Here is a 12,755-nt window from a genome sequence, read left to right on the forward strand (position 1 = left end):
TGTATGTATATATATATATGTATATATATATATGTATATACATATATACATATACATATCTACATATACATATACATATACATATACATATACATATACATATACATATACATATACATATACATATATATATATGACATAAATCTAAACACATATCACAGGATTGACCTTTCATAAATTATAAACAACACATATAACAATCACCGTTATTGTTCCTCCGAGACATATAGTGTGGTTTGCACATAATTTCTTGGCTGAATAATATTCCCTAAATTAATGAGAAAGGAGGAACCAACACACCCTGAAATGAAGGTAAAAGACGCTCATAACATTTTTAGAAAGAGGGAAAAACTTCTTTTGAAAATTATAATTGTATTGTAACAAGAGGAGTATATGATTGCAGTCATAAATAAGTCTATATCGGGTAGAGGGAAAATATTGTAGTGGTGAAACTTTGCCATGAAACTAAATAGTAAAAACATAAGGCTTGAGTTAGTAGTAGGGCCTAGCCGAAACAACCCAACAACCCAACGAATAGTCATGGGGTCTTGAGTAAATCATGCAACAATGGATGGGTTCTGAGAAATAAAGAACCATGTAGCAAGACATTGAAACTATTTTTACAAGAGAAAACTATTGCAGTAGATACAACAGAGAGCAATAATTGAATTGCATGACAAACAATTGAAAAAATGTTTATAATATTATTACCCTGTGTTAACTCGACATTAATAACCCAATTTTTGCACAAACTGTAGTAGCAGAAAAGAAGCCCTTTCATTAAGTAATTAACATAGAAAGGCAAATAAATGGTCTATGAAAGGTTGTCATTTGCAACATAACTAAGGTCCAACATTTCCATTAAATTTGAAATAGAGATACAAAAAAAAAATTACAAGCACTTTCTATAATCATGTCCTCTAGTGTGGCACTGCACCGCCTCTCAAACATGTCTCTGTGCAAAGTAGCAAGAGGATTCTAAAAATCCATAACTCAGAAATGAGGGTATTTCTCCAAAACCCTAGGTTCTACCACACAAATGTTAACTAATAAAGCTAAATATTAAATGAATACATGTTGAGTTGAAGAGAGATATGATGTGAATAACTAAAAAGTTGGAGTGCTTCCCACACCTACAGGCCTTCTCACTACGGGAAGCCTCACTTGCATCCATAGAAAATCCAAAAGGAGAAATAAGTTTCAACACAAACTAGGAACTTGTGAATTACTCAAAATAAAAGAATCACTTCCAGATAATTTCTTGATACAAAGTTACAAACTTACCAGTGGGTCGTCGTTGCATAAAAGAGTCGACAGGGTTAGTTGTCAACATAGGTGCAAGATAACCTTGGTTTTGTGAATAAAACCTTGTAATTAGTATAATAGGCAAGATTGACATCCCCTACCTAAAAAATAATAATAAACCGTGTAACCTGACAATGAGGGTACCTGACATTGGGAGAATGAAGTGATTAAGCCACTAGAACGAAGATTAGGGTTGTGTGGTGTTGCAAAGATGCTTGAGACAAGAAATGGTTCAAATGAGCTAGAGATCCACCTAAGGTGTTGGGTGGTTACCCCAAAACTACCCTCAATGCCCTTTTGCCATCAAATCATGTGGATTGAATACAATGGTGGAGTTGCAACCATCTGTTGGCAAAACAAACTACCACCTGCCATAGAACTCTCCAAAACATCCAATGTTTAATTCATCCCTAGCGCGGGCATAAGCTTCGCCATAATGAAAATGAAAATTAAGGCCCACACCATATTGTGAATTAAAATTAAGATATGCACTGTAATGAAAAGCACCATAACAAAAGTACTATATATTTGTAAACCAAATAAAACTAATGACAAATTAAGAAAACTAATATGAGAAAGAAAGAAAAACTTGTAAGTCAAGGCGTAAGATTACCCAACTTCTATTAAATGATGGTAGGAGTTAAAGGTTAATTAAACAAAGAGTGAGAGGTTAGTTAAATAAAAATTTTGTTTTGTTTTGTTTTGGGTATGATGGGTGTTACATAAATATAGTCACATTGAATTTAGATTTTTTATCATTAATTTGTTTTATTACAAGAAAACCAACCCTTACCCTCAATGGGGGTGACAGACACATGATCGAGCGGGGATTGGGATCCCCACCCACTGTCATTTGTTCACCATGCGAAGATTAATGAGACAAGATGGGGGGCTCTCGGCCCATCAATGGAACTATTGGGAGAATGGGAGGTTTTATTGCATGCATTGGATGAGGAAGGCCTTAGTGTGTTTGTGGCGAGCGATGAGAACAGGTGGAGAGAGGAAGGGGGATGGTTTTGTTCACTGGACAGGTCTCTGACAAAACCCGAAAGGCCAGGGTTGTAAGCTGTCAGTGGGTGCCATCAACCTATGTGTTTAGTATTGTGTCAAAGAATTTGGGATCCAAGGGCACCTCAAACAAAGAAATTGGCTTGAGTAGTTGTCTACATTTTCTTTAGTCTATGGTATCTTCACCTGTTGGTCACTCGTGTGCTGCAACTATGGAAATTTTCCATCCGACAAGTTTGGGTAATTCTCTTTCCCTGGTCTGGTATCTATGGGTTGTTTTCGATTCAGGTTATGTTGTTAATTTCTAGGTCATTATTCAAGGGGCACGGTGGCTTTGTTGGGCCAATATAGCTAGTTTCTCAGAGAGGAAGGCTGAGTTATATGTGAGTTATTATGGGCATCACTAGGGAGGGGAGGTAAATTGTCTGGTGTCTTCGGCCATGGTGGATCGAAATATGTACCTGTTGTTGAGTCCCATATGTGAGTACCTGTGTCCCACCCCTGCGTTAGTAGTTTTACCCGGTCTAGGGGATGCTGTGAATTGGGGTCTCAAGGGGGAGAGGTATCGTGCTTGGGTATGCTCTAAGGGTGGGAGTGTCAAAGATGCAGACCCTGTACAACTAAAGGGGTTGTCATTGTTGAGCTATGAGCAGTGTGTTGTTTGGTCATTGTGTTTATGTGTATGAGGGGTTGAATCACTTTTATGGAACTGGGTGGCTGTGGAAAACTTGGAGGTGGTCGGGTGATACCCATCTACTGATTCCAGGAAGATTCATAGTTGTGTGGAGGGTGGAAGGAATTGAGTACCAGTGCATGTGTAAGTGCCAGTGCTTGTGGGAGCATAGTGAAAGTTCGGGCTTGTGGGAGTGCAATGTCGTTCGTCTTGTAGGTATGCAAATATAAATAGGGAGACCCTGACGAGCGGGTGGCCAACGCAAGCGTATTGATAACAGAGGTGGTGGTGCCTCTTCCTCTAGCAAGGCACATTCAATCAACCTGGGTAGAGAGGAGGGGCTTGCTCAGATTCCTATGATGCCTCTTGGCCACATAGTTCAGGCTACCTCATTAGAATTAATTATCGAACAACTAAGGAGGATCCATGCCAACCTGGTTATCCTCCACAACCATAGGTATGAGGACTGCAATGAAAATGTTGTCTACTGGAACAACATCCAATTCACCCAAGAGGAAATTCTAGAGCAATTAGCACATGTATGCTGAAGTTAGTGCATAATAAATTATTGTCTACGTGAGATTGAGGAGTGTCTGGAGCACATTGAATTTCACCAGCATGACCAACAAATGCAAAGGGAGTATCCGACTCATGCAGATATGCATCTGCCACGCCCACCACCCTAATATGAATGTGCTAGGTTGTGTTTTAATTTCGCAGTTTTTTGGCTTGTATGGCTGAGAAGCCCTCCAGGAATAAGATGCAAATTGAAAAATCTTATGGTGTATATTCCAATTCTCCTTGCCAACAAATCTTGTGAGAATAAGATAGGACAAGCTAATAGCCAACAATATATACTTATTTTATCATCAATAATATAAACTTAATCGACAAAAAAAACCAGCCTTTAATTAAATAAATTAATTTATTTACACATAATATAAAACCAAACACTTAATCAATTAAATTTATTTTTTTATATAATTAAAGGCCATGCTTGGTGAAAAGTCTTTAGGACCAAACTCCAATCTCGTATTGCCTAATAAAATTTTAAGCAACTTGTATTATAAGAAAAACTAATTTTTGCCAATATGGATTCGTGCTTTTCGTCAACTCTAAAGCAAATGAATTCTAGACTATTAGTATTTAAAAAAAAACACCAACCCTTAATTAATTAAATAAATTTATTTATTTGCATATAATATAAAACCAAACACTTAATCGATCAAATTTATACTTTTATATAGTTAAAGACCGAACTTGGTGAGAACAATTAACTCTTTAGAACCAAACGGTTCAATCTCGTATTGCCGAATAAAATTTTAAGCAACTTGTATTATAAGAAAGGCTAATTTTGGTCAATATGGATTCGTGCTTTTCCTCACGTCCAAACCAAATGAATTCTAGACTATTAGCATATGGCTATCTTAACAATTAATATTACTAATATTGTATTGGTGATTGATTAAAATTCTAAGCAATTTTTATTAAAAAGAAAGGGTGACAAATGGGATGGGTGTTTATTACTAATATTGTATTTTGGTGATTGATTAAAGTTCTAAGCAATTTTTACAAAAAAGAAAGGGTAACAAATGGGGATGGATGGGAATGGCTGTTTATTGATGCAGGTTGTTTTGGATGGATGGGAATGGCTGTTTATTGATGTTTGTTTTTTGTTTTTTGTTTTTTAAAAGAATTTATAATTTATTGAATAATATTGTATTTAGTAGTATTTTTAGTGTAATCATTTTGATTAAGTCAAATTACATAAAATTAAAAATAAAATTAATGTAAACATTTTAATTTGGTCAAAATAAAATAAAAAATAATAATAAAAATAACCTTATAAAATAAAATAAAAATGGCAAATGATATTGACTCATGATATTGATAATCTCATAGTATTGACCTATGTATTAATATAGAATGTAGCATATTTAAAGAGGGAAATTAAACCAGCCTAGATACATCTTAATTTGGATCTACCAAATATTGAGAGGGATCACAACTCTTGATTTGCAAACCTCTTTTAAAATGAAAAAAGATGTAGATCCAAAATTAAAATAATTGTGTATAATTTATTAAATTTAGTTATAATTTTTTTAAAATTAAATTTATTAAAAATAGAAAATTAGATTAATGTTTTAAATAATAATAATATTTTTAATTATGTAAATAATAATTCAAAATTATTATAATTTATGTGCCCAGACACTCTTCAATCCAGTATGGTAGAGATATTGCAATGTAATGTTTAACATTTTGACTAAATCAAATTATATAAAAATAAAAATAAATTAAATAAAAATATTAATGTAATGTAAACATTTTAACTAAAGCAAAATAAAATACAAATACAAAAATAAAAATAAACATAAAAATAACCCTATAAAATTAAAAAAATAATAATAAAAATAAAAATAAAAAGAACTCAGGGTATTGGCCTATGGTATTGACTCATAGTATTCATGTGGGATGTAGTCTATTTAAAGGGGGAAATTAAACTAGCCTAGATCTAACTTAACTCCGGATCTACAAAGCAAATAATAAAAATAAAATTAACTCAGGGTATTGACTCATAGTATTCATTTGGGATGTAGTCTATTAAAGGGGGAAATTAAACTAGCCTATATCTATCTTAACTCTGGATCTACAAAGCACCCAGAGGGATCAAATCTCTTGATATGCAAACCTCTTTTAGAATGAAAAGAGGTTTGACCCCTCCTGGCGCTTAGTAGATTTGGAGTAAGATTGATCTAGGCTAGTTTATAATGAGAAGGTTTTGAAAAATAATTACATTTCAGAATGTTAGAATATGATTGAAATAGAAGTTTACAAAATAGTGTATTCCACATTTTTTACTTTTCTATGGCATATTTTTTGGTGTATTTTGCCCAAAATATTTAACAAGAATTTCTTGGAATGGTAAGTTTGAGCTCTCTAATATGCATAATCCAAATGCAATAGAATTTTTTTAGGGTGTAAATCCATTTATTTATTAAAAACATCATTTTAAATAGATAAAAATCGCAATCTCACAAAAAATTTCATCACCCAAATTCCATTCAAAATGGCTAAAACATCTACCTTATAGGCGAAATATTTTCTTTCACCAGAATCTCACAATACAATTGCAAGCAAGATTGTGTTTTTTGTTTGTTTATTTAAAATATATTTTTGAATGCATAAATGAATTCAACACCTTGAAAAACTAGAGTAAACAACTTAAACTCAAGATTTTAAGAATCTATATTATATTTTAGGTAAAATTAACATAAAATATTATTTGAAAAAAGTTATTTCATTCATAAATTACATTACAACATTAAACTATAACTCATAAATTGTGTGATAAATTATAAATAAACCAAATTAGTAAATCATTTAAAATTGTCTCAAAAAAACATATATATGTTGACACCTTCCATAATTGCACCGCAAAGTGAGTTATTATTAAATACTCTTATAAAATTAATCATCTTATTAGTTAAACGAATAAATCTATTATTCCTCTCCTATCATTTGGAAAGCATTAAAAATCGAAAAACATGCTACTAATTTTAATAAAATAGTTACTAACATAGGGAATTCTAACAACTCACTATTCATTGCATTGAAAATTAATTCTCACCCGCCCCTTTCTAATTATGTTACATTTTTATCTTCTATTTCACACTCTAATGTTCTTTCCTCTTTACCTTTTTACATTCTTTCTTTTCTTTTCTTTTCTTTTGTTATTATTATACTCATGTAAAGACATCTTTTCTTTCCTTAAATTGCAAACTTAACCAATTATATTTTTTTCCATTTATTTCATATTACTTTTTTTTTTATTCCAATTTTTAATAAATAAATAAATAAATTATTTTCAATATCTCTTATATTATTTTAATCATTTTCACTTTGAGTTTTTTCCTAGCATTCATGTTTAATTTTTTTTCATTATAAAGATTTGTCCACTCAATATGAAATTCAATATGACTTCCATAAACCATAAAAGTAAAGTCATATCTTGTAACAACTCTCATGAAAAGTTCATGTAATAAAAAGTTAATAAAGGAAAATAAGACCACGGTTAAGGGACACTTATTCCAAGCTTAATGTTGGGCAAGATATCCTAGTGGAAATCACTAGATATGTGTTTTTGCTAAGGAAAGTTGGCAAAGGCTAACGCATAGGCACTAAAAGGATAAAAGACATTTTTGGCACATTTATTTATGAAAATAAAGGAAATTAGAAGAAAAGTAAGATGAAAGATCACAAGTTGCATGTGAGGAGGAAAATGAACGAAAATAATGGAAAATGAAGAAACTAGAGTCCTCATTCACAAAAAGGCTTATGAGGATTAGTTTGTAACATTCTTTCAGTTCAAGTTTGGAGATCTTTCATTATTCTCTCTCTCTCTTTCAATCGTGGTCACTTAGAGTTTTTTTGGAGCACTCTAGCTTTGAACCAAGGAAAGAAAAGCAAGGAAAGGAAAGGAAAGCAATATCAAGCAGCTTCAGCAAGAATCCTTGGAGGTAACCTTTTGCATGTGTGATTTCCTGACTAGTTTGGACATGCATGGATTTTCATGTTGGTGTATGGTTCTCTTGTTGTCGGTAGCATGCTTTTGCCGGCTTATGACAATGTTTTTTAGCCTAGCCTTTCCTTTTTCTAGATGCCATGGTATGTTGGGATGTTTATCTCATTTTTGAGCTATGGTTTGTCGGATGGATTTTGGAATCCGCAGTGAAGGTGGTCTTAAGGTTCATTCCCAAAGGCCTAGGAATCCCTTGACCAATTTTGGCAGGATACATGGTAAAGCCTGAGGGAGAAGTCTCAGTTTAGGTCCTGATGATCTAGATTTGGATTGTGGTAAAGCCTAAGAGATTGGTTTCGGTTTAGGGCGTAGTGATCCAGGATTGGATTGTGGTAAATCCTGAGAGACAAGGAGACGAAAATTTCGTCAAGGATAGTGATGGATTCCGAATGACATTCCAAGTTTGGTTCAGTTGTGATCGCAGCACCGGTTTTGGTGTGTTCATGATTTGATGAGGGTAGAGGTTGTTTAATCTCTGGATTCCCTTGATTATTCTTGGATTGATTTTTCTATGAGATCCCACATTGATGCTTGGAATATGGCACAGGGGTGACTAACTGAAAGAGAGATTTGGTTCAGCCATGTCTATGGTCGGGTGGTATGTGGGAGTCCTGAACCTGGTCAGATTTGTCTATGATTAATAAAAGCTAAGTTCTCTTACTTTGCACTTGTTTGTATGTGGATTTAATGGTTGTCATATATCTGATATTTATATGGTTTTATGATGGTTATAAGCATGGTTATATGACTGGTTCATGTCATGGTTATTTAATGTATTTACTTGTGATTGTTAAATGGATGGATGCAAGACCTAATTGATAATGTAATAGTTCAATGGAAAAGCTGGCTATCCTTCTTTTTATGTTTCATAAGCATTTTCAGTCATTCATGTTCTGTCTTCTATCCTAGACCTGTAGGTTGCATTGATGCCAAGTGTTTGACAAAATGTCAGCCTTGGTTGGGGATTCTTAGGCTTAGTCCTAATGTTGATTTTTTATTTTTTTATCTTGTCATCATGTCTTTGATGGATTCTGGAAGTTGTAACAAGTTCTGGACAGAGGTCAGGATTATGGGCTAGAAAAGTGGCTTACATTTCGAGGACATTGGCACAGGTCTGCTAAAAAGAGTCCAAGGACTCTGGTGCATAAGCCTGTGAGAGAAACTTTGGCTTATGGATGCTATATTTCCTATAGCATGAGAGTGACCAAGGGTTAAAAAGCTTAAATCATCAATGGGACTCAGGAACAGGATGTCTGAGTGGTTGACATGTCTCCTGAGGGTGTTGTTGCTGATGTGGATGGGTTTTTTTGATATGTTCCGTCGGTTCCATTTCCTTAATATCACCAGGAAAGTTGAATCCCTTATAGTAACCTCTCTCGTCGCATGTTTACCCCAGCTGGTTGGTTGCTTGGGTGGACCTAGGAAGAGGGGGTGTTACAGATTGGTATCATAGCATGGTTGTGCTCTCCTTGGGTGAAAGTACTTCGTCATGCATGCATTTTAGTTGCATGTGTGTCTCCTACACTTGAATTCCATGTGCTTGTTGCATTGCATAATGATTGATCATGATTGTAGTAAGGTTGTTATGAGGAACTTGATGTTGCTTTTGGGGAATGCATCATCATAAGTATGTTGGGTAGTGGATCCCCCACAGCATGTTTTTGGGGCTTAAAGGCCGTTTTTTTGTCAATGTAATGTAAAGACTCTGCAAAGTACGGGCGTAGAGCGCGAATTGTATAATCGGGTCATAGGGTTGTCCGCCTGAAAATAATGTAATTTAATGTAAAGTTGTGTCAGCCTACCCATGGTCCGTAGACCATGGGATTGTATAAATAGAGTGAGGCTTTAAGTCTAAATATGGCTAAGAATAGAAGGATATGCAAAAGTATGGTTAGAGTATAGAATTGGATCTAAAGTGTATTGGGTCGCAATAGTAGTAAGAAGGGGCTCTGCAGCTGAGTGCGCAGGGTGGAGTCGGGTCTGTAATTGGATTGAACTTGAAAAGGATTATTAATAAATATAAGTTTGATTCGGAGTACTGTGCATCTGTTCGTGGATCTATATTTTGATGTTATGCATTATTGTTATCCAATTATTTATATCTGTGCACTTGATAAGCACTTGTATGAATGCTTATGTATGAAAATATTCTAAGTAATCATAACATAACCTAATTAAGTGGACTTGGGTAATTAACACGGGTTGCACTGTAGCTAGAGTTACGCAAAGGTAGTAACACAGGACGCAAAGTGCCCACTGGTGCGCGTAGCCCAATAAGCGCGAAGGTTGGATCGCGTCCCTATCACCACATATTAAACATCCCTAGGGTGCGGAAACTTGGTTCTAGCACCCTCCCATACTATTTTGGGTGAGACCTCAGTCCGCGCTCCGCGGACTATTGCCGAAAGGGCCAATAGTACCGCGATTTACTTGGATAAATCACTTCTGAACCTAGGTTAGGCCCCATTAAGCCAACAAATGGTTCCGTTGCCAGGACCAAGATCTACCTGAGGGATTTTTGATGTCGTTCCTGGAACCCAACAAAGAAGGAAATTGAAGAGTGGTTGGACAAGAAGATTCATGAGTTCGTGACACAGGAAAATAGAACTCTGCAAGTATATAAGGAAAAGTGGTTAGAGCGCTACGTGTATACGGAAATCCACGAAATTTTCTTTGCATCATTTCTGTCTGAGTTGTATGGGTGGATTGCAAAGTTAGCCGACAGCCAAGGCAAGTGTAGGCTTGACAAACCAATAGTGTGGACTTCGAAATTAGTGCGCAGACTAGAGGCATCAAAAGATAAGATCATGCGAGTTGTGGACCATTGGCTCGGTCGGATAATAAGGGGATTTATCACTGAGTTTGCGGTAGACACAACCGTGAGCTACAGCGAAGCGGGATGATGCTTTCTCAAAGGATCGCGAGGTAAGTATATTAAGTCTTTGAATACTTGGATTAAGATGCTATTGTGTGAAAAGAGGGTCATGCGAATACATTAATGTTTGGGACGACGCGGAGTGGAAACATCTACGAAAGTAGCGAAGAACTAGAAAATAGTCCCTTAATTTCACCTTCGCGAGTGAGCGAGGAAGAGCTTGCTAAGGTCTCTCCGAGAAGTGTGGTCAGTTTGATAAAGTAGTGCATTCCATGGTTAGCACCTCCACCCACACCACCATCCACTTCACCTCCCTCACCTGCATCTCCACCAACTCCACCTCCACCACCTCCACAGTTCAATATGGCGAGCGCGACCAAACTACTAGTATTCAAAGGAATAGGGAATGAAGATCCGGACCAATTCTGGTTTGTGGTAAGAGCAGTATGGGAAGCGCAAGGTGTCACGGACGACAATATTAAGAAGGCTACATCGATGAGTGCGCTACAAGATCGCACATTAACATGGTATATCAAGCACTCTAACGACCACCCAAATGTAGGAATAGTAGAGATCCAAACCGCATTGAACAGAGAATTTAGCAGGCCAAAGTCAGAAACACAATCAATCATTGGGTTTAAAGAAATCGTGATGCTCCCCGGAGAGACTCCCTAGGATCTAGATCAACAACTGAAGAGTATGATCTACGAAGCCAATATGACATTGACGTATGGACAACATCACACATGGTTTGTAGCATCTATAACACCACACTTGAGGATGACACTGCTACAAGAGAAACTATCCACTCAGGCTGAAGCGTTGGAAATGGCGATGAGGTTACATGAGACCCTGATACAAGACCCTAGGTTGGGATTTCAACAAATCCACACGCAAGTACAGAATCTATGCCTGGAAATGCAAAGCTTGAAGCAGGATAGGGCACCACGGCCAGAGGCGCGCAAGGAAGTATGGTGCATAAAATGCAAAGGCCAAGGCCATGAAAAGTATCATTATCCAATGTTTGCGCACTACTTGTCAGGAGGAGGGCCAATGCCGTTAAGACCAGAGGCACAGGCAAGGCCGAGTGCGACACCAACGTTATGGTGTGTGGTCTATCAGATAGGAGGGAAACACACGACGGATAATTATCATCTGCTGCAAAAGTATACACAGACACCACAGCAATTGTTTTGTAATTTTTGCAAGTCGGTAGGCCACGATGAGCACACTTGTCACAGCTACGAGCTAATGATGGATCGAACCCCAGCCTATAGGATGCAGACAAAAATGCGAGCCCTTGACCCAGTTGCGGGGATGGAGCGCACTGGATTTCAGGATATCCTGTTCGTATTGTGCTCAGTTTGATCATGAAATAATAGATTGTCCTATGTTGATCACACAGATGCGCGAAAAAGGGGTATTCCAGCCTCCTCCGACTCAAAATATACAAATGATGAGGTCTGAACCGCGTGAAGAAGACCCGAATGTGAACATGATGCTCAGAAGTGGTGCGACCATGGGGGAGGATAAGGGGAAGCAGCTAGAGAAAGATATCTGGGTTCGCAAGGCTCCTACAAAGGAACATGAGTTTGACTTAGAACGTGTAAAGGAAACGTTCATGGAAGCTAAGAAGAGCTTCACGGAGGCCTCCACTTCAGGTAGAAAGGATCAACTAGAGCCAGGAACGGATCCTTCAATGCTCACTACCTTTTTGGAGACATGCATGAAACTGTTGCACGAAAACAAGGCAATTAAGGGACTATAGGAGTTGATCACCAGGTGCGCGGGGTCAGGAGAACCATGCATAGTTCGGAAATAAGGGAAGCATGCATTGCACACTGGGAGGGAAATGAGGTTGACTGCGTAGATTGGTGAGTATGAAATGGATCAGGTAATCCTAGATCTGGGTTCGGAAGCGAATGTGTTACCGAAGCAAACATGGGAACGCATGAGCAAGCCTGAGTTACAATGGTCCCCTATTCAACTACAAATGGTGAACCAACAGAAGATTTTGCCCATGGGGAGGTTGCAAGGAGTAGCAGTTGACATTGAAGGTGTGAGCGTGAAAGTGGATTTTGAGGTAATAGATATTGTCGATGACAACAATCCCTATCCCATGTTGTTAGGAATAGACTGGGCCACTGATATGAATGAAATCATCAGCCTAAAGAAGCGTAAGATGATCTTCGAGAAAAAGTCACTATGCGTAGTAGTCCCACTGGACCCAGCCAAAGGAGCGCGCTGCTTTGAACCAGTGTGCGACGATGATAGTGATGATGAGATGGATTGTATTTACAAGATAACTACGT

This window comes from Pinus tabuliformis, chromosome J, assembly GCF_031772625.1.
Source record: "Pinus tabuliformis cultivar Carrire ecotype Pingquan chromosome J, CPIR1, whole genome shotgun sequence".
Lineage (NCBI taxonomy): Eukaryota > Viridiplantae > Streptophyta > Pinopsida > Pinales > Pinaceae > Pinus > Pinus tabuliformis.